The sequence below is a fragment of the Protopterus annectens genome, chromosome 6.part0 (assembly GCF_019279795.1).
Source record: "Protopterus annectens isolate FY-2018-M chromosome 6.part0, PAN1.0, whole genome shotgun sequence".
Taxonomy (NCBI): Eukaryota; Metazoa; Chordata; order Ceratodontiformes; family Protopteridae; genus Protopterus; species Protopterus annectens.
The window spans coordinates 937,430,505-937,450,113 of record NC_056737.1 but is presented as its reverse complement, the minus strand read 5'-3'; the positions used below and the strand labels follow the sequence as shown (position 1 = coordinate 937,450,113).

General features: G+C 40.6%; 1 protein-coding gene across 1 annotated transcript in view; it reads right to left on the bottom strand.

The window, feature by feature from the left end:
* Positions 1 to 19,609, bottom strand: part of PPP4R4 (protein phosphatase 4 regulatory subunit 4) — a 2,733,238-nt gene that overhangs the window by 1,905,367 nt on the left and 808,262 nt on the right. The gene's annotated exons all lie outside the window — the stretch shown is intronic.

Here is a 19,609-nt window from a genome sequence, read left to right as displayed (position 1 = left end):
AAAACACACATCCCAACCTAAGGATGCCTATAAAGGATAACCGACAGATAACATAGGTGATGATCATCATCAACCCCCTTTTTCCCATTTTCTACATGAAGTCAGAGTTTCATGTCAGCTGTTGACAACTCTCTCAATGCTGCTTTCCAGCCTTCTTTGACACTCATGCCTGACTTTTTCGTATATTCTTTCACACAATGCATCCACCTGTTTGGATGCCCTCATTTCCTATTGCCTTCTTCCTGTCTGTTCCAAATTTTAATATAAGAAAACAGAAGATGATACTATGGCAAAATGCATTTTTGCCGTGGTATCATCTTCTGTTTTCTTACACTTGTATTTGTTTTTCAGGAGTGATTTTGTTGGCTTACTTGGATTCATTTGTTCATCTGTTCCAAATCTTCTTCACCAGATTGTTTTCTGCTTTCCTGCAAGTGCCCGAACCATTGTAATTAGTTCTCTTTGATCTTTCTTAAAATTGGATCTACTTTGGCTTCTGCTGTTATGACCTTGTTTCTTCGTCTATCCAACAGTGTGCATCCTACCACCTGTCTCAGACACTTCATATCCATCACCTCTAGCTTCCTCAACTGTTCTGCCTTTAGTGCCCAATGTTTTTGTACCATACAGTAATACTGGTCACACTGGAAGCCGCGGTGGTGCAGCGGTAGCGTTATCACCTCACAGCAAGAGGTTCTCCCATTCGATTCTCGGCTGGAGCGCCTTCTGTGTGGAGTCTGCATGTCCTCCCCATGGTTGAGTGGAGTTCGAAAGACATGCATGAATGGGCGTGCCTTCGTTGAAGGTTGGGCATCGAGCTGACACCACGGCACCATAAAAATCTACTGCCAATCATTAGCTGACCAGAGTTCCACTGTGGCAACCCCTAACCCGGAAAAGCCAAAAGAAGAAGAAGAACAACAACAGTAATACTGGTCACACCACTGTTTTGTACACCTTACTTTTCAGCTTCTTTGGGATTCTTCTGTCATACACTACACCTGACACTATGCCAGTTGGCTGTAGCCCCTCTGATTCTACATTTGATCACTTCATTCACACTTCCCTTCTCCTCAACAACCTTCCCAGATAGGGTCTTATATTGCCTTATCGAATGATGAAAATCTAAAAAGGTCGAAACCCCTAAAGAGCAAAGACACGGAACAGTGATTTTTTTTTTCCCAGTGAAAAAAATCACTGCTCTGCAAAAAAAAAAAATCACGCAAAAAAAATCAATGGTCCGTGTCTCTGTCTTCGCTGACTAGGGGTTTCGACCTTTTCAGATCAATGAAAGAGCATTCGTTCTTTCGCTCTTTTCATCATTCGATAAGGTAATATAGACCCCCCAGATACTTGAAGCTCTTAGTCTGTTCCACTGTCTTCCCTTCTATCTCAGTTCTCAGCTTCTTTTGACTTTCCCAATTTGCTGCCACTACCATTATCTTATCTGAATACTACCATTATCGTATCTGAACTCAGATTCATTGCTTGGGCCTTCAGTTTTGCATTCCATTCCCCTACACTTTGCTGAAGTTCTTGCTCAGAATCTGCCTGTAATGCCATATTGTCTGCACACAACAACTTTGCTTATCTGTCCCCTCCATCCTGTTTACTAATATTGTCTATCACTGTTAAGAACAGCAGTGGGCTCAAAGCTGAACTCTGATGCACACCCACTCCCACTGGGAATCCCTCTGTGAGACCAAACATTGTTCGTACTTGAGTCACTGAGTCCTTGTACATAGCTTGCACTAATTCTACTAATGTTTCTGGGTCTTTGAACCACAGCAGGACTGCCCAAATCAGCTTTTTCGGAACCTTGTCATATGCTGTGCTGCATCCTGATCTGAATCTGAGCTACTCACCTCCCATCTTATTCATTTATCAATCATCCCCTCCAGAACATTCATGCAATGTAATACAAGTTTGATACTTCTGTACTGCCCACATTTGAGAATGTCTCCTTTGCTCTTTAACACTAGCACTAGTATGCTTATTCTTCAGTCATTTGGGATGCATCTTTCTCTCCACACTGCTATGAGTACCCTCATCAGTCACTTCTCTTCTGTCTCACCCAGCATCTTTACCATATCTGCTGTGACCTCAACTGAGCCTGCTGCTTTCCCCGAGTTCATTTTCCTTAGTGCTGTTATTGCTTTTTCTATAGTGGACTCCACCTCTTCTCTCACTGTAGGCTGTATCTGGGGCAATTCTGCTTCTGTGGAGTTTTCTTCATTAAGAGGCTTCTGGAAGTACTCCTTCCATCTGCCTTTGATGTCCTATGGACTGGTGAGGAGGTTGTTACTGGCATCTGTTATGAAGGGTGTCTGACTATGTTCTTTATCTTTCTGTCTTTGCCTTGCAAGTTGATAGTTCCTTGTACCATCTACTGACTCACTTTCCAGAAGCTGGTAGAGTGCCTCTGATGCCCCATTCTTTGCTATTACAACTCCTTTCTTAGCCTATTTGTTAGCCAACCAATATTCCTTCCTAGCTTGGTCTGTTTTCTATTTCCCAGTTTTTCCTGCACTCCTTTTTTCATTTGATGACTTCTTGAACTTCTGCATTCCACCACCAGCTTTCCTTATGTACCTTATTTCCATACCTGGTTCAGCCACAAATCTGTTCTCTAGTCCTCACACATGCTGTTTTGAGGCACTGCCATTGTTCTTCTTCAATTCTAGTTACTTCCTCTTCTTGGGATACTAGAGCCCTTAGTAATTCCTTTAACTGTTGTGCTTTCTCTCCATTAACTTCCAGTTCCTTCAGCCTAGTCTCTTTCGACCTTAGAGCCTTCTCGGACCACTACCAACAGCTGATTGTGGCAACCAGTGGTTTATGGTTTGGGACAACTGTTTTACTAGAGAAGACTTTACAACTGCTGATTCTACCTCATTGCCTTTTCCATACTAGGACAGAAATCTACCCGAGAAGCATGTTGGCCACTCTTGTATGTGATCTTGTGACTGTCTGTTTTTCTGAGCCATGTATTGGCTACTATCAAGCCATTTGCCAGACAGAAGTCTAAAATGGCCTCTCCTTTACTCATGGCCTCCCACCCATGTGGTCCCAGACAGTTCTCATATCCTGTTCAGTCTGACCTAATATGTGCATTCAAGTCACTCACTATCAGCATCAATTCATGCTGTCCTGCTTTACCTAGCAAGTCCTCCAACTGCTGTCTGAATGCACTTTTTTCTTCACTATCACAACCCTTCTATGGGGCATAGGCTGAGATTATAAACACTGCCTCGTCATTAAGCTGGGGTTGATTGTCATGAGTCTGTCACTAATTGTAATGACATCATTCACTGCCTTCTGAAGCCTTTTCCTCACCACAATTCCCACACCATTTCTATCCTACCCTCTTCCAGGGTAGTAGACTCTGGATACCAAGCTAAGTGGTTTTGCTGCACTGCCCTTCCATCTTGTCTCTTAGATACACAGGATGTCCAGGCTCCTCCGCATCATTATGTCATCCACTTCCAAGCTCCATCCTGTCAGTGAATCTACATTGGGTGTAGCAATTCTTTGTTTGCGTTTGGCAGGCTGATTGGTTTTACGTCCAGCTTTCACTCAACAGAGCTATCCCAGGTACTCCAAGCGACTGGACACCAGTCAGCCAGTAGCTGACTGATTCAGTGCTGCTTGATTTTACAGCTGGCACACACTGGCCTCCCACTGTTAGCATGAGTCCCTGGAACAGGTTGAAGTAGGTCAGGTCCTTAACCCACTAAGCACAGGCAAATACCCATCACACTTGGCGACATTAGTAAGCAAGGCTGAATCGCCTACAGCCATATTTTCACAGTCAAATGACTAGCCCTGCAACGTCACCTAGTGTCTGATACATGCTCTCCTATCTTGAGGATACTGTGCACTACAGCAGATGCCCAAAGCTGTTGGTCTACACAACTCTTCCCACTATAGGGTACCATGAAGCGTCTGTGCTGTTGCCCACAGCTCCATTCTTTGGTGAGTTTGAGATGGAAACACTCAGTATGTTTTTCGGAAATGGGAAGAACCCCAAAGAGACACAGGGAAAACATGCAAACTCCAAACAGGCAGTGGCCAGAGTTCAGGATCGAACTTTGTACCTTGTCCTATTGAAATGAAGAGCTGAGGCATTATGCCAACTGGTCTCCATGAGGGGGGGGAGAGAAGAAATTAGGACTGCAACAATAAATATACTCCAAAGTTTACAATTATAATTAAGTTCTTAACATAACTGGCGTGTTCATCTCAACATTAACTGTTGCAGTCATGATAAATAGGAAGATTTCCACAGTTCAAGAAACAAGTGGTGGCTGACCCTGAGAAGGGTGTGAAGACAATAGAAGGACAGCTGTCTCAAAATCAGCCCAGGCACTGGATACATAAAGTACAGGTGTGTAAGCTGCACTTAGCTATAACAGTAGATGTTCAAATTCTTCACTGCTGCAGTAGCCTATGGGTTGTATCCTGCCAAGGATACAGCAACTGACCAGCTTACAAAAGTTTTCATCCCCTCCCACACTGTCACGCTGGCTGCTTACAGACCAAGCTTTTTTGAGGGGAGCTATAAAAACAGCCAGAGTGACTTAAAATCTTCATGAACTTTCTTGCCCTTCAACAAAAACAAGGGGAACTCATCCTGAACTAACCACAATATAAACAACAACAACAAAACAACTTTATAGTCCACCAAAACTATTTATCAGAAGGGGAATGGAAGGTGGGTGCAGCTACTGCAGCCATGAAGAATTCAATCATCTACAACTTAACAAAACTGTACTATGTTCCTCACTTTCACTGCTGCAGTAACATATGGTAGATCATCATAGTGTTATCCAAACTGGGGGGGGGCTAGAAAAATAAGGGTCCAGGAGTCACTGGAGAATGATCATAGCAAAGCCTGCTCTGGATCTGGAAAAGGAATCCAATTTGCAGTGCTCTGTAACAGTATGGCTGGAGGAACATGTTGCTGCCTATAGAATGCTTCTAGATTCCACTACTTTCCAGAGTGCCATCGTAGAAGCTTAGGCTCTAGTAGTGTGCCTTAACACAGCCTGGAATAAATTTACCATAGTGACAGTAACAAAAACAATAGCAGAGGATAGCCACTTGGAAACAGTCTATTTAGACATGGGTTGACCTTTTTTTAATTCAAGGACAGGAAATATATAATTGGTTCACTTTCCTGAAGGACTTGATTCTGTCAAGATAGTGCCCGAGTTGCCTTTGCACATCTAGAATGTATGGAATCTTTTCTAACTAATTTTTTGGGATCAAGATAGAAAACAGGGAGCCTGATGGCTTAATTTAATGTGAACTCTGAAATAACCTTAGGTATATAAGAGGGATTTGTGTGAATAGTGAACCTATCTTTATGGAAAACTAGACAGAGCTCTCCCACCACAAGAGCTTGAACTCAGGTACTCTTCTTCTAGTTGTCAAAACAATAAGAGCAGTATTTTAAAGTGATGAATATTAGATCAGCCTGACAGACATGTTCAAAGGCTGACCATGGTTTATTTTTTAGCACAAAATTGAGATTCAAAGGAGGAGTAACATGTCTACATGGAGGTCTCAGGTGTAAAACTCCTTTTAAAAATAGAAAAACTAGTAAAAGCACTACCACAAAGAACTGGCTCACACACTGTGTCTGACGTACAAAAATCCAATGAACAATAAGTAGAAGAAGACAGAGAAACGGCTGCTATATCTAGTTTAAAAACTTTTACTTCAGTGCACGAACAGTAACACAAGCACTTTCACCAAATACGCATCATCAGGTGTAACAAAAAGCACTAACAAATACACACCTTTAATACAAACTGAAAATCACATGACATATATTTAAACTAAAAGAGATATAGCACATTTAAAAACATAATAAACATTTTAAAACACAAAATGTATATATTTATAAAAACAAGCTGTATAGCTTACTTATAATATTATATTGTTAAAACTCTCTCTTTAGGGATCTCAGCTTTAATTTAGGTTTTAAATGAACAGACTCATTTAGTCCATGCCCTGCATCCCCCCTCAACCTCACAATCCAAGTGGATTCCAGAGCTTCAGTTCTATTACGTATATCCCCTTGTCTCACATTCTCATAGAATCTAGCAACTACTAAAAACTGAAAATTATGAGAAGAGTCAGTGTTCAGTACATGTTTGGCAAGTGCATTGATACTATTGCCCTTATTAATATGGTAAATATGCTCCCTGATACTTTCTCTAAAAGGACGATCAGTTTTACCAAAGTAGAACATTTTACATTTCATACAGTGAGCCAAATATACTATGTGTGAAGTATCACATGTAGCATTTATTTTAAAAGTATATGATGTGCCATAATCAGGATGTTCAAAACTAGAGCTAGTGTCAATGTATGTGCACCAATTACAATGTCCACATGGTCTAGTACCATGTGAACAGTAATTACGCTGTCTATACTTAGGATAGCACAACCTACATTTCAATGACTTGCTGTTTTTAAACAAAAATCTAGGTTCAAAATCTATATATCTGGAAATTTCTCTGTCTGTAGTAAGAACTTTCCAGTGTCTTTTAATGATCTCAGTATAATTACTAATATCAGTTGTATATGTCACCTTAAACTTCAAATTAGTGTCATGAGATCTCTTCTGTCTCCTAGTATACTCTCTACTGCCAGATGAAAAATATGGTCTAGCTTCATTTTGTCTTTTACTAGTGACATTAACCACACTACTTTGAATTATACGATCCTCATAGCCCCTCTCCCTCAAATTCCTAATGGCAGTATCAACCTCAGCTGAAAAATCAGTATCCCTTGCATTTAATCTGGAAGCCCTATACAATTGGTTAGAGGCAACATTTCTGAATACATAAGATGGATGAAGACTATCTCTATGCAACAGATGACTGACATGACAGTCCTTTCTGTGTAATTTAGTATATATAACTCCATTCCCATCCTTTATTACTGATACATCCAAAAAATCCACTGAAGTCTGTGAATGATAAAAAGTAAATCTTAAATAATGTGTAGTAGTATTCACATAATCCATGAACGCACAAATAATATGATGTTTCCCATTCCATAAGATAAAATGGTCATCCACAAACCTTTGAAAGAACAGAATATGCTCACTAAATGGCCCCCATAGAATATGTTCAAATTCCCATACGGCCATTACTGCACTGGTGTAGCTATTGGCACATGAAGTGCCCATAGCCATGCCATTGCACTGTAATGGCCGTATGGGAATTTGAACATATTATACGGGGAAAGTGCTTGTGTTGCTGTTTGTGCACTGAAGTAAAAGTTTTTAAACTGGATATTGCAGCAGTTTCTGTGTCTTCTTCTACTTATTGTCCTTTAAAAACAGTTTAACAATAAAGAGATATGAAAGAAGGGGATCCATAGGTAGACATGCAGAAATGGCCACAAGATGTACCTTAACAGAGGCACAAGATAAGTCAGACGGTAGTAGCTTACACAAATATCTAAGCACCAGTACAAAATCTGAACTGGATCCCTGGTAATTGGTCTAGGCACCGATTTGAAAATCTCTGCCACTTGCCAATATATGATTTTTTAGTAGCAGGTTTTCTTGCCTTATTCAACACCTGCTGCACACCCTCATAAAAGAAGCGTCTAAAAGGTATCAAAATTGAATCATCCATACAGTCAGTTGAAGTTGCTTGGCAAGGGGGGGGCATCAAACTCCCCTTGCCCTGTGTATCACAGTAGATCCAGTCTGTGAAGAAGCATGTGGTAATTGCCCCTGGTCAATTCCATAACCAGGGAGAACAATTTTATTAGGGGAAAAAGGGAAGTCACCACAATGATATTTAGAGAGTCTTTCTGAATCTTCAGAATTACCCTGGAAACCATTGGAAAGGGTGGAAATGCAACTAGAAACCTCCCTGACCAGGAAACTGACATCTCTTTTTCATGCCTGCTCGCAGGGAGTTCTGGAACAGAATCTGTTTATCTGTTTTAAAAGAAGGCAAACAGATCTACTTGAGGTGTTCTCTACATCTGGATCAACTCCTGGAAAACCTCTGTAAGAGTTTCCACTTGTAAGGGTCTGCCAAGGATTTCCTTAGCTTGTCTGCCACTATGTTTTGCCTTAACAGTATATAAGAAGCTTGAAGAGTTAAGGAATGTTGTAGAGCTAACTCCCAAGCTATCACGGCCAGACAACATAAAAGGTATGACCTGGTATCCCCCTCCCATTTATGTACCATATCACTGTGGTGTTGTCTGTAATGCTCTATAAAGGACATGGGTTCCACATATAATGCAGAGACCTTAGGATATTAATTACAGCCAACATTTGTTTTACACTGATGTGCTTTAATCTGTTTGAATTGTGCCAGAGTCCTTGCATTTTTACCCCCAGTGAAGCTGCTAACCAAATAAAATGAGGAATCGATCAGAACAGATTGTGTTAGAGTGGCTAGAGAAAAAGGAAAACTTGGACAATAAGCCATCTGACCCTCCACCAATGCAGTTCTGACTTGATAAAATCCAAGACTGGAATATGAAAATCCAGTGGGTAGGTACATTTGGACTAAATGTTTTCTAAGTACCACTGAATCTTTTTCATATATAACCTGTCAAAGGAAATCATGAGAATTACAGAAACCATTAGGCCTAGAATCCTGAGAAATATTCCAGCTGTAGCTACAGACTGGCACAAAAAGTTCAGGAAGGCTTCTCTTGAAGAAAACCACCTTTTGAGACACAGTACCTATTAGGCTACCTAGAAACACAACCCTGTGTAGTGGAGACAGGACATATTTTTTGCAAATGTATCTGGAATCCCAGATGTTCTAGGAGGAAGGATATATTTTTAAGGACTCCTTACAACTAGGAAAAGACTGCGCAAATAAGCAAGTTCCCAAAATAAGGAAAAATGTGGATATCCTGCAATCTACAGAGAGCCTCTAACTGGGGTTAGACAGTTTGTAAACACTCTTAGTGCAATGGACAAACCAAAAGGGCATTACAGGGAACTGATAATGTGACCACGGAGACAAAAAATCTCTTCAAGTTGCTTGCTCTTCAGAAGTGATGGAAAGTATCTTTAAGGTTTAAGGTCATAGTAATGCTCTGATCTGGGATCAGAGCTAACACCGTTTCAAGGGTTAGCATCTTAAATGCTAGTATCTTTACAAAAAAGATTGAGATAACATAAATCCAACACTGATTTCCAAAAGTGTTGCTTCTTTGGAACCAGAAACATTCTGGAATAAAATCCCTTTCCTATCTGATCTGCAGGAACAAGCTCTACGACTCCTGCATCTAACACATGTAGGAGCACTGGAGGAGACAGTTCTGTTTGACTGCAGACGTGTGGGGGAATACCCCAGAGAGGAGGTGGCTTTTTCAACCACTCTCAACTGTAACCCTCCTGAAGAATCTTTAACGCCCATTTGTCTGAAACAATCTGATGCCTAAAATGAGTATTTAGGTTCAGTTTTGTTGAAATTGTAAGAGATGCCAGGGCAGGATGGTGAGGGGGGGGGGGTGACTTAGTTCCTGGCATAGTCATTCCAGGGAAGGAACCTTATCCATTTCTGAAAATGTCCTTTCTTTTTGGGCTTTTCATTAGAATCCTCCTGCCATCTATTCTTAGGAGTCTGCCTAATGGAAGGAGGCCCCACTTATTTATATTGTTTCTTGAAAGGAGTCGAGAATTTAGTGGGAAATAACCTTGGAACCTGAAAAATCAAGAAACCTTTTGCATTAATTTACCTCTCTCATCCCACTGTTTGAGCATCTGTGTAGCAGAAGTCTCAAGTAAACCCTCCTTGTCAAAAGGGGATTTCAGAATTTCTGACTTGTCTAAAAACCTTTGCTTTCAAACCCAGACAAACCCTCTCAAGACTGTGGCAGAAGCCCTGGAAACAGTGTCACCACAATCATATAAACATTTTAGTATATGTTTAGAAACCTGAGACAACTTAGCCACAATGTGATTATTCAAGTCAGATCTCCCTTCAGGAGACAGAAAAACAAAAAAGTCTAACAAACTATTAGCTCATTCAGGCATAAACTTCCATATATAGCTCTGGTAAATGAGGATTCTAAAGGTTAGGGTAAAGGAAAAAAAACTGTCGGTCCAGACATTTACCCACTTTATCCCCAAGAACTGGGTTTGGAAGTGTTAAGGCACATGTTCGCATTAATAGCAATGGTAGAGATAGCAGCTAGCTTTACTCTAAAATGATAAAAAAAAGAAATTTATTAGCTTGAGAGACTTTATACAATTTATCTGTCTTTTTAGGTATAGGCACTTAGGAGTCAGAAGCATCAAAGGTAGCATTAAAAGTAGCTCTCAAGGCTGGCAGAATAGGAGGAATAGGTGCAATATGCATGGCTTCTTGTTTTAATAAATCTTAATATCTGCCAAACTCAGGGGGAATATCCACCTGTCCCCATATATCCTTCAGTCTGGAGACAGTCTCAGAAAAGGAAAAAGTATCCAAATGTTCAAATTCAAACTTACTGTCTAAAGAATCAAAGTCTTGGGATATGGATTCCTCAGGTGACATTACCCTATATGCCTAAATGAGAATCCTCTGAACAAATAGCCTCATCCTTTGGAGTAGAGGAATAAGTAACAGCCTAAGGCACCTGACTCCTAAGATTAAAAGCCTGCAACAAATTCTTAGCTAAGGTAATGACATCGTTTTAAGCCAAAGAAAATATTTCCTTGTTGTCACAATGATTAACTTGCTGATAATATTTTGTAGGGATATCTGTGGAAGAAGATCAGGAAGGGGAAAGCATATCATCTCGAACAAGAGGTATCTTTCCCTGGCCACTCTGAAAAGACCTTACCAGGGTGTTTCCAGCACCTAAAGTAGATGGCTGTACCATGCACACATCTGACACTGGAACAGCCGAAGAGGACATGTCTGACCATAATGGCCGGTAAAGCTAGAGCAGACAAATTTGAGGAAACCAGCAAGTGGTCTGAGGAATCAGCAGTGGCTATTACAGAGTCCTCTACCACTGGCTATAGAACTGACTCAGCCTGCATGGGCGTTCATGCTTTGACTGCATTTGTTTTTTCTTTTTAGGTACATTGGGAGAAGGAACAGCAGGACTGGAAAAAGTACCCATGCTGTAGCCATTGAAGATACCTTATTATCGGTAAGATGCACTAAAAGGTGTTGGATGGAAGGTAAGCTGTCACTTAATTCACACAAGCAGCACACTTGCTCTTCCCAGCATTTCATAGTCTCAACACCAAGTTGCACAAGCAGTAAACAAACTAGTCCCATCAAAAGAAAATAATAGTTTTCTCCAAAGTGAACCACTACAGAACCAAAATTAAATCAACTGTCACAAAATGTACACAAGCATTTTAATTGTAACATATAGCTTTCTAACGAAAAATACACTACCTGGTTTATAAATCTTTAAATTGACTTCTATTTTTAGTGTATACCCTTTTGCTTAAAATATACACAGGAAGCAGTTCCTAGACTGAAGACAGATGTTCATGAAAACCCAGTTTTCTTAAAGTAATTTTACCCCAAGTTTGAGAGAAATTAAGTAAAAAATAAAAAATACACTTTTTATTATAAAAAATGATGTGGAAGGATTCTCCAAAGGAGTGTTATCTGTTTGAATGACAGCTTTAGGCCAACTGGTGATCCACAACAGACTCAAATATGCAAGTACTGAAGATTTTTAGTCACTCTGGCTGTTTATATAGCTTCCTCTAAAAATGGCTCAGCCTAAACACAGCCAGAGAGACAGTGTGGGAGGGGATGGAAGCTTTTGGAAGCTGGCTGGTTGCTGTACCCTTGGCAGTTGCTATATCCTTGACAGGACACAATCCACAGGCTACTGCAGCTGTGAGAATGGTGAAAATCTTAAATTACAGAGTCTGGAGAAGGTGTAGATTGATGGCCAGGTAGCAAATTTCAAAATGGGATTAAGTGTTCACCTCCCAGAGGAATGCTGAGGTGAATGCAGTGGCTCTAGGGCAATGACTTTCATCTGGCCAGGTATAGATCTGCTGTAAAAGGAACAGATTCAGAGGTTAATACTTAGCAGTTCATCTGCAAGGATCATACGCAGCCTAGCCACTACATCCACTACACGATACCTCTTTCCATAAGTGATTGCAGGGCTATTTCAGGGATGTATTTGATTTGCAGTTTTCCATTCGTTCATACGGGCTGTGTTTGATAAGTGCTAAGCAGCTTCTAAGTTCAGTGGTGAAGGGGAAGTCTATTCCAGAGGACAGGGATTCTCTGGGAGAAGCATCTATTCTGTAGACAGCTTCTGTTTATGTTGCAGTGTTAAGTTTAGGTTTCTAGAATGGCAGTGCATGGAGTTACAAATGAAATGGATACAGAGAGGTTTAAACAGAACAGGGTCCCTTAAGGACTTTTAAGCTAAGCAAAGGTCATGTCACAGGAGTTTGTAGGAGATGGAGAATTGGGAATGGAGCTTTAAGGGGTTCTGGAAAGGGCATTAAGCCTAGCTCCTTGACTTTGCTAGTGAAGAAGCACTGGGGTCTTTCCATTTAGATCATGTATTCAGATAAGTACCTACCAAAGGCAGCACTGTATTCTATAATGGGCCTGATAAGAAAGAAGTAGACAGGAAAGACAACCTCCTTGGATCTACAAGATATACAGTACAGTTGTGTAAATAAATTTAGCATAACAGTAGATGTTCAAATGAACATTGTTACATTAGCCTTAGCTATATGGGTTATATCCTGCACAAGATAGAACAGTTGGCCAACTTCCAAAGCTTCAGGGCAAATTCCATGCTCCCAGTCAGCCACCATGAGCACAGCTAACTAAAAAGACAGGTTTGGGTGCCAGGCCTTTCAGAGCTTTCATGCCAATACAGACAGGAGGTTGAGCCCCGAAAGGACAATAACAGAAATACCAAAATTAAATGACCAAAACCTGGCATAAACAACACATCAAAAACAAGGGAGATAGAGGGACGGAACAGTTACTGTAGCAGTGGTCACTGGAAAATCTACTGTTATGGTAAGTTAAAGTACACAAAAAGCTGTCCAGGACACAACAAACCAATTCAATAATTTTAATACACACACAAGATATTACACATTTCCAAGGTTTCACAAAACACTTTTTCAAGTGTAACAGCCACTAACACTCAATAAGTATTATCTCAAGACACTGGCATATCTTGACAAGGGTCTACTTCATAACATTCAAATTTCATAATGTTGAATTTCATAACATTCAGACCAAAACATCTAAATCCCAAAACACTGAAAATCCAAAATATTGAAAACTCAGAACATTCAAAGTGTGCTTCATAACAGTGAAAACTACAATGCATATGTAAATAAAACATCCTCTCCACCTATAACGACACCTAACAAACATACTTTCTACTACATTTCTGCAGGGGGCTTGCCCCCTTGCACCCCCCACACCTCCGTAAATTAAATATGCCAACTCCAAGATCGCACTACAGTAGAAAAAAGTTAATTTCTTAACCTTACTGTATCACAATCACAATACACTGAGGTTAGGAAATTTTTTCCACTGTAGTGCGATTTTGAAGTTGGTATATTTAATTTATGTGGGGGGATGTGGGGGTGCAGGGGGCTTGCCCTCCTTCAGTAACATAGTAGAAAGTGTGTTTGTTAGTTAGGTGTTGTTATAGGTGGACCTGATATTATTTATTTGTGCAATGTAGTTTTCAATGTTATGAAGCACACTTTCAATTTTCTGAGTTTTCAATGTTTTAGGTTTTCAGTGTTTTGAATTTTCGATGTTATCGTCTCAATGTTATGAAATTCAACGTTATGAAATTTCAATGTTATGAAGTAGACCCCTTGACACATATGGATAAATCAAATCATTTACTATCATTAGAACAGCTTGAACCTGAAACAATGTTCATGTTATAATGAATAACCTTATAGTAACAGTGGTATTAATAATTTTAAGGTTCGTAGTTATCCTTGCAGGTAAGGGGTTTATTATAAACGTAAATAGTATCACATCCTTTACCCATCCAGTAACAATGAAAAAATATGAGGTAAGGTGTTTTGCGACCTGTGGCATGACTAACCTAGCTTACATGGCTTGATGCATGAAATATCATTATTTTTATGTTGACAAAACTAACTGTAAATTGAAAGAAAGAATTTACACACATCTATCAGATATCAGAAAAGGAAATGAGCTGAATGCTTTTTTGTAAACACATCATGGATAACGGTTTAGAACGTAACTTTATTTTTTTAGTATTAGAAACTGTTTCTTTAAATGCTTGTAGAGGTGGGGATATTCAAAATTAAGGCCAAAAGGATGGAATGCAAATGGATAATATGCATGGGAACTGATCATTATTGGGGTCTAAACATTGTAGTAAATATAAAATGTATACTGAAGGCACACTCTCTCAGATTATTATTTTTAATATATTTTTATCATTTTTATTTTAACAGTTTTAAAGGATAGGTTTTTAATGTGTGTCTGAACTTGATTGCAGCAGATATGTTTATGCCTTCTGTGTGTATTAAAAGGTTTGAATGTTAGTGGCTATTACACTTGAAAAAGTATTTTGTGAAAGCTTGAAATGTAACAGCTTGTGTGTTTACGAAATTTAATGAACTGGTCTATGGTGTCCTGGATGGTAGATTACCCAAGTTTACTACATTTAGGAGGTGGATGGAGAAGAGTCCAGGAGTCCCTAGGGAATGGTCCTAGCAAAGCATGATTGAGGCCTAGAGAAGGAAACAACCTTAGAGTGCTAGGTATGTATAGAGGACCAAGTTGCAGCTTCTAGAATACTAGAATCCAACCCTTTCCAAAAAAAAAAAAAACACAGATTAAGCCAAGGCCCTGATAAGAGTGGGCCTTGACCCTACCTGAACTACCTTTTGTTATACTTGCCACAACAAAACTAATAGCCTTAGATAACCATTTTGAAATAGTCTGGAATATCCTTTCTCCCTCATTTTTAGGTTTGAGTCATCATAAGAGCTTGCAACTCAGATACCCTTCTTGCAGACATCAGAGCAATCAAGTAAAACAGTTTTCCATGTTAAAACCCTCAAGTGAGCCAGGTTAGCTGGTTCAAATTAGCACAAGTGTTAGCATATCTAACATAAGTTTAAGATCCCAAGGAGGGGGCCCTCCAGTTTTCTTGGATGACTCAAGCAAAACTCTTTTCAAAAACACTTTGACATGAGAACACATTGAAACAGATGGATCCATGGGCAGACATGCAGAAATGGCTGATAAATTAACTTTGACAGAGAAGAAAAATGCAGCAGAATATTAACTGACACAAATATTGTAAAACTAGAGAACAACTAGCCTTGAATGAGTGTTGATTATGTTGTTGGCACTGACTAGAAAACCTTTTCCATTTACTAATATATGATTTTCTAGCAGCAGGCTTTCTTGTCCCATTAGTATCTGCTGCATGTCCTCAGTAAACAGGTGCCTAAAAGGAATTAACACCATATCATCCAGGCAGACAAAGTTGATTGGGGTCAGGGTGTACCAAACACCTCTGTTCTTGTGTAAGTTATTCCAGTCTGTGAGGAAGCTTACAGGAACATTGCTGTCCAAGGCAAAGAAAAGACATCCATCTTCCAGGTCTTCTTGCATGGAGTCCTGAAGCAGAATTTTGACAGCTGACTGTTCAGACAGGAGGCAACCAGGTCTACATAAGGAACTCCCCACAGATAAATCAAATCTTGGAGGACCCTTATGATCTAGATTCCATTCATGAGGTTCTGCCCTTGTCCTGCTCAGCTTGTCTATCTCACAGTTTTGCTCTGATGAAGTGTAGGATGCCTACAAAGTGAGACTGTGCTTTGAATCCATATCCCAAGCTAACCTGGATAGTCTACAAAGGGGTACAACCTGTGTTTCCTCTTACTTTTAGATGTACCGCATGACTGTAGTATTGTTTGCAACAAACTTAAGAGGGCCCAGATTCAGAGAGTTCAGTCCCTTGATCAGGGCAAGCAACAAGCATCTAGTTATGTGCTTCCATTGGTCCTTGGTGTCCTACACACCCTGCACTTTTAATCTCCTCAAACTGCTCTAAAAGCAAAGTTTGAGATGTCTGTGGTGACGGATTGCATTGGAACAAGGGAGGAGAAGGAGAGACCCAGATTTAAGGATATTTGCTGTATTCACCAAATGATTTCTCTTCTGACAAATCCCAGAACTAGGGTGCTGGGACCAATGAGACATCAAACACCACTATATCTTTCTCATGTGGGGTCTTGCCAAAAGTATCATAAGAATTACAGATGCCATGAGACCCAAAAGTACAGTTTTGTACCTACCATAAATGTAGATGTTCGAAGATCCACATTGCTGCAGTCCTAACACTTGGGTAGTCCGCTGTCCCAGTCGGCCCGAATACCAAAGTATAAGGCTGACGTCGGTCAAGGCGCATTAGTCTGACGTCAGGACGTCAGGGTACAAATGCGCATGACCGACGTCATATCCTCAGTCTTTTCTTGCCCCAGATGTCAGAAGACCCTAAAAAGATAAGGCCAAAACCAAAAAACACCAAACACTCCTGTACCAAATATATGTACAATATATACAAATTTACAGAAGTACAACCCCACCCACACAACCACCCCTAAACACAGAGGGAAGGAGGGAGGGTAAATTGAACTGCAGCAATGTGGATCTTCGAACATCTACATTTATGGTAGGTACAAAACTGTACTATGTTCTTCATCCCACATTGCTGCAGTCCTAACACTTGGGTAGAATCCCAAAGCAGAGGTAAGGGAGGCTGGCAAATCATAAAGAAGCTGGAGCTGTCAACATGCCCTGCAAAATAGCCGTGGCAAAACCAGCCCTAGATTTAGAATAGAGAGGCAGGTGGTAATGCTTAGAGAAAGTATGCACTGAACTCCAGGTAGCTGCCTCCAAAATATCCTTAGTTGCCACCCCCCTTAGAAATGCTGTTGAAGTGGCAGTAGCCCTAGTGGAATGAGGCCTAATCCCAGCTGGAATCTCCTTGCCATGATGGGAATAACAAAATGCAATGCAAAACCCAATCCACTTAGAAATAGTTTGTTTTGACACAGGCTTGCCCTGAGAACTCAAAGCAAAAGAAACAAACAACTGCTGAGACTGCCTAAAATCCTTAGTCCTGCTTAAATAATAACGCAACTGCCTGTGTACATCTAAAGTGTGCAAAATCTTTTCCCCCTTATTTTGGGGATCTGCATAAAAAGTAGGCAAATGAATAGTTTGGTTTAAAGCCACACTAGAGACTACCTTAGGCATAAAGGAAGGATTAGTACGTAATGATACCCTATCCTTATGGAAAATCAAAAAAGGCTCAACCGCCATAAGGGCCTGCAATTCAGAAACCCTTCTTGCAGAAGTAATGGCCAAAAAAAAAGCAGTCTTCCATGACAAGTATTTCAATTCAGCAGTAGCCGCAGGCTCAAAAGGTTGTAGAGTAAGTTTCTCCAACACAAAATTGAGGTCCCAAGCAGGAGTAGGAGCTCTACGTGGGGTCTTATATTCTTTGCCCCTCTAAGAAATTGCTTGAACAAAGGATGAGAAAACAATGGTGGGTCACAATCATAGTGAGCTGAAATCGCTGCAGCATGAATCTTAATGGAAGAGAAAGACAAACCTTTGTCCAATAACTCAGTAAGATATTGAAGAGCCACACTCAAATTAGGCTCAGAAACCTCCAAATCCTTTGCTGCACTCCAAAATAAAAATCTCTTCCATTTTTCTAGTACACTTTCCTTGTACTAGGTCTTCTGGCTTCCATAATCACATTCAAAACTTGTTGAGGAAGTTGAGACCTGCTGTGTTTCAAAACAGAATATGCCAGGCTGTTAGATGAAGAGAGTGAAGCTTGACATTGAGTAGATGACCGTCCCTCTGAGACAATAGGTGTGGAATCAAAGGTAAAGGCCATGGAGGCTTCCTTACCAGACTCCTCAGTAATGGGTACCAGTGTTGCCGAGGCCAATCTGGAGCTATTAAAATCATCCTTGGCTTGTCTTGTCTGACCTTTAGGAGTACCTTTGGGAGGAGAGGCAGAGGTGGAAAGGCATACACATGAAGATTTTTCCAACTGAAAGAAAGAGCATCCACTTTCCAAGCTGTGTGATGAAACCTTTGTGCAAAACTTTGGCAGCTGGTGGTTTAGTGGAGAAGCGAACAGATCTATGTCTGGAGTTCCCCATGACACTGTCAATTTCGAAATACATGAAGATCCAGTTTCCACTCGTGGGGATCCATGATTTGCCTGCTTAACACATCTGCTAAGGAGTTCTGTGCTCCGGCAGAAACCTTGCCTGAAGATTTAGTTGCAAGCTGAGCGCAGTCTCCCACAAAATCATTGCTTGCCTGCATAGAGGATAAGAATGTGTTCCCCTTGTTTGTTGATGTACCACATGACAGTTGTGTTGTCTGTTAGAATCAACACCTGCCCCGGAAGAAGTAACTCCTTGAAAGCCATTAATGCAAACTGGACTGCTAACATCTCCTTCATGTTGATATGTAGATGCTGTAGTCTGGCAGGCCACTTGTCTTGTATCCACTTTCCATTCAGATGAGCTCCCCAAGCTATGTCTGAGGCATCTGTCGTTAGAATTTGACTCGCCTCTGGCCGGGTCACAGAGAGTCCCTTGTTTAGGTGACATTCCTGAGCCCACCACAAAAATTCCTTTTGAATGCAAGGTATTATTTGAATGACAGTGTCCAAATCCTGGCAGTGCTGTGTCCATACATTTTTGAGATACCATTGTAGCTTCCTCATATGCAGTTTGGCATTGGGAAGCACCAGAATACAAGATGCCATGAACCCTAAGGCTTGAAGGACTGTCCTTGCAGTCAGCTCGGACTGAAGAGACAGTTGATGGAAGTAAAGAGACAGATTCTTTTGTTTGTCCGGGGTTAAAAAGGCCATCTGGGTTGCTGTATTCAGTCTCACACCCAGAAAGCACATGTCTTGAGAGGGTACTAGACTGGACTTTATTTCGTTCACAGAATACCCCAGGCATCTTAGCACTGCTATCACATATTCCAAATGTTGAAAAAGGTCTTCCTTTTCTTGAGCCAGAATCAGGCAGTCGTCCAAGTAAGGATAGATTTGTATTCCTTTTAGCCTGAAGTAAGCCATCACTGGAGCCAGAACTTTTGTGAATACTCTGGGCGCAGTAGATAAGCCAAAGGGCAATGCAGAGAACTGATAATGAGAATTCCCAGCTCGAAAACGCAGATACTTCCTGTAACTTAGTCTGATAGGCACATGAAGGTAAGCCTCCTTGAGATCTAAAGTTACCATCCAGTGATCTTTTCCCAGCAGAGGTAAAAGCTGTTGTAACGTCAACATTTTGAACTTGGGAATGTCCAGATAAGTGTTGAGGATAGATAAATCCAAAATTGGTCTCCACGTGTTCCCCTTTTTTGGTACTAGGAACAGGCGAGAATAAAATCCTAGGCCCCTTTCTGGCACAGGAACCGGCTGAATGGCCCCTATTTGGAGTAACAGAGAAATTTGCTTGTGAGCCTCTTTTCTTTGTAGAGGAGGAATGTCTGGCATGCCTTTGAAAGGAGGCAAGGTATGGAAATAAAACCTGTAACCGTGGTGAATG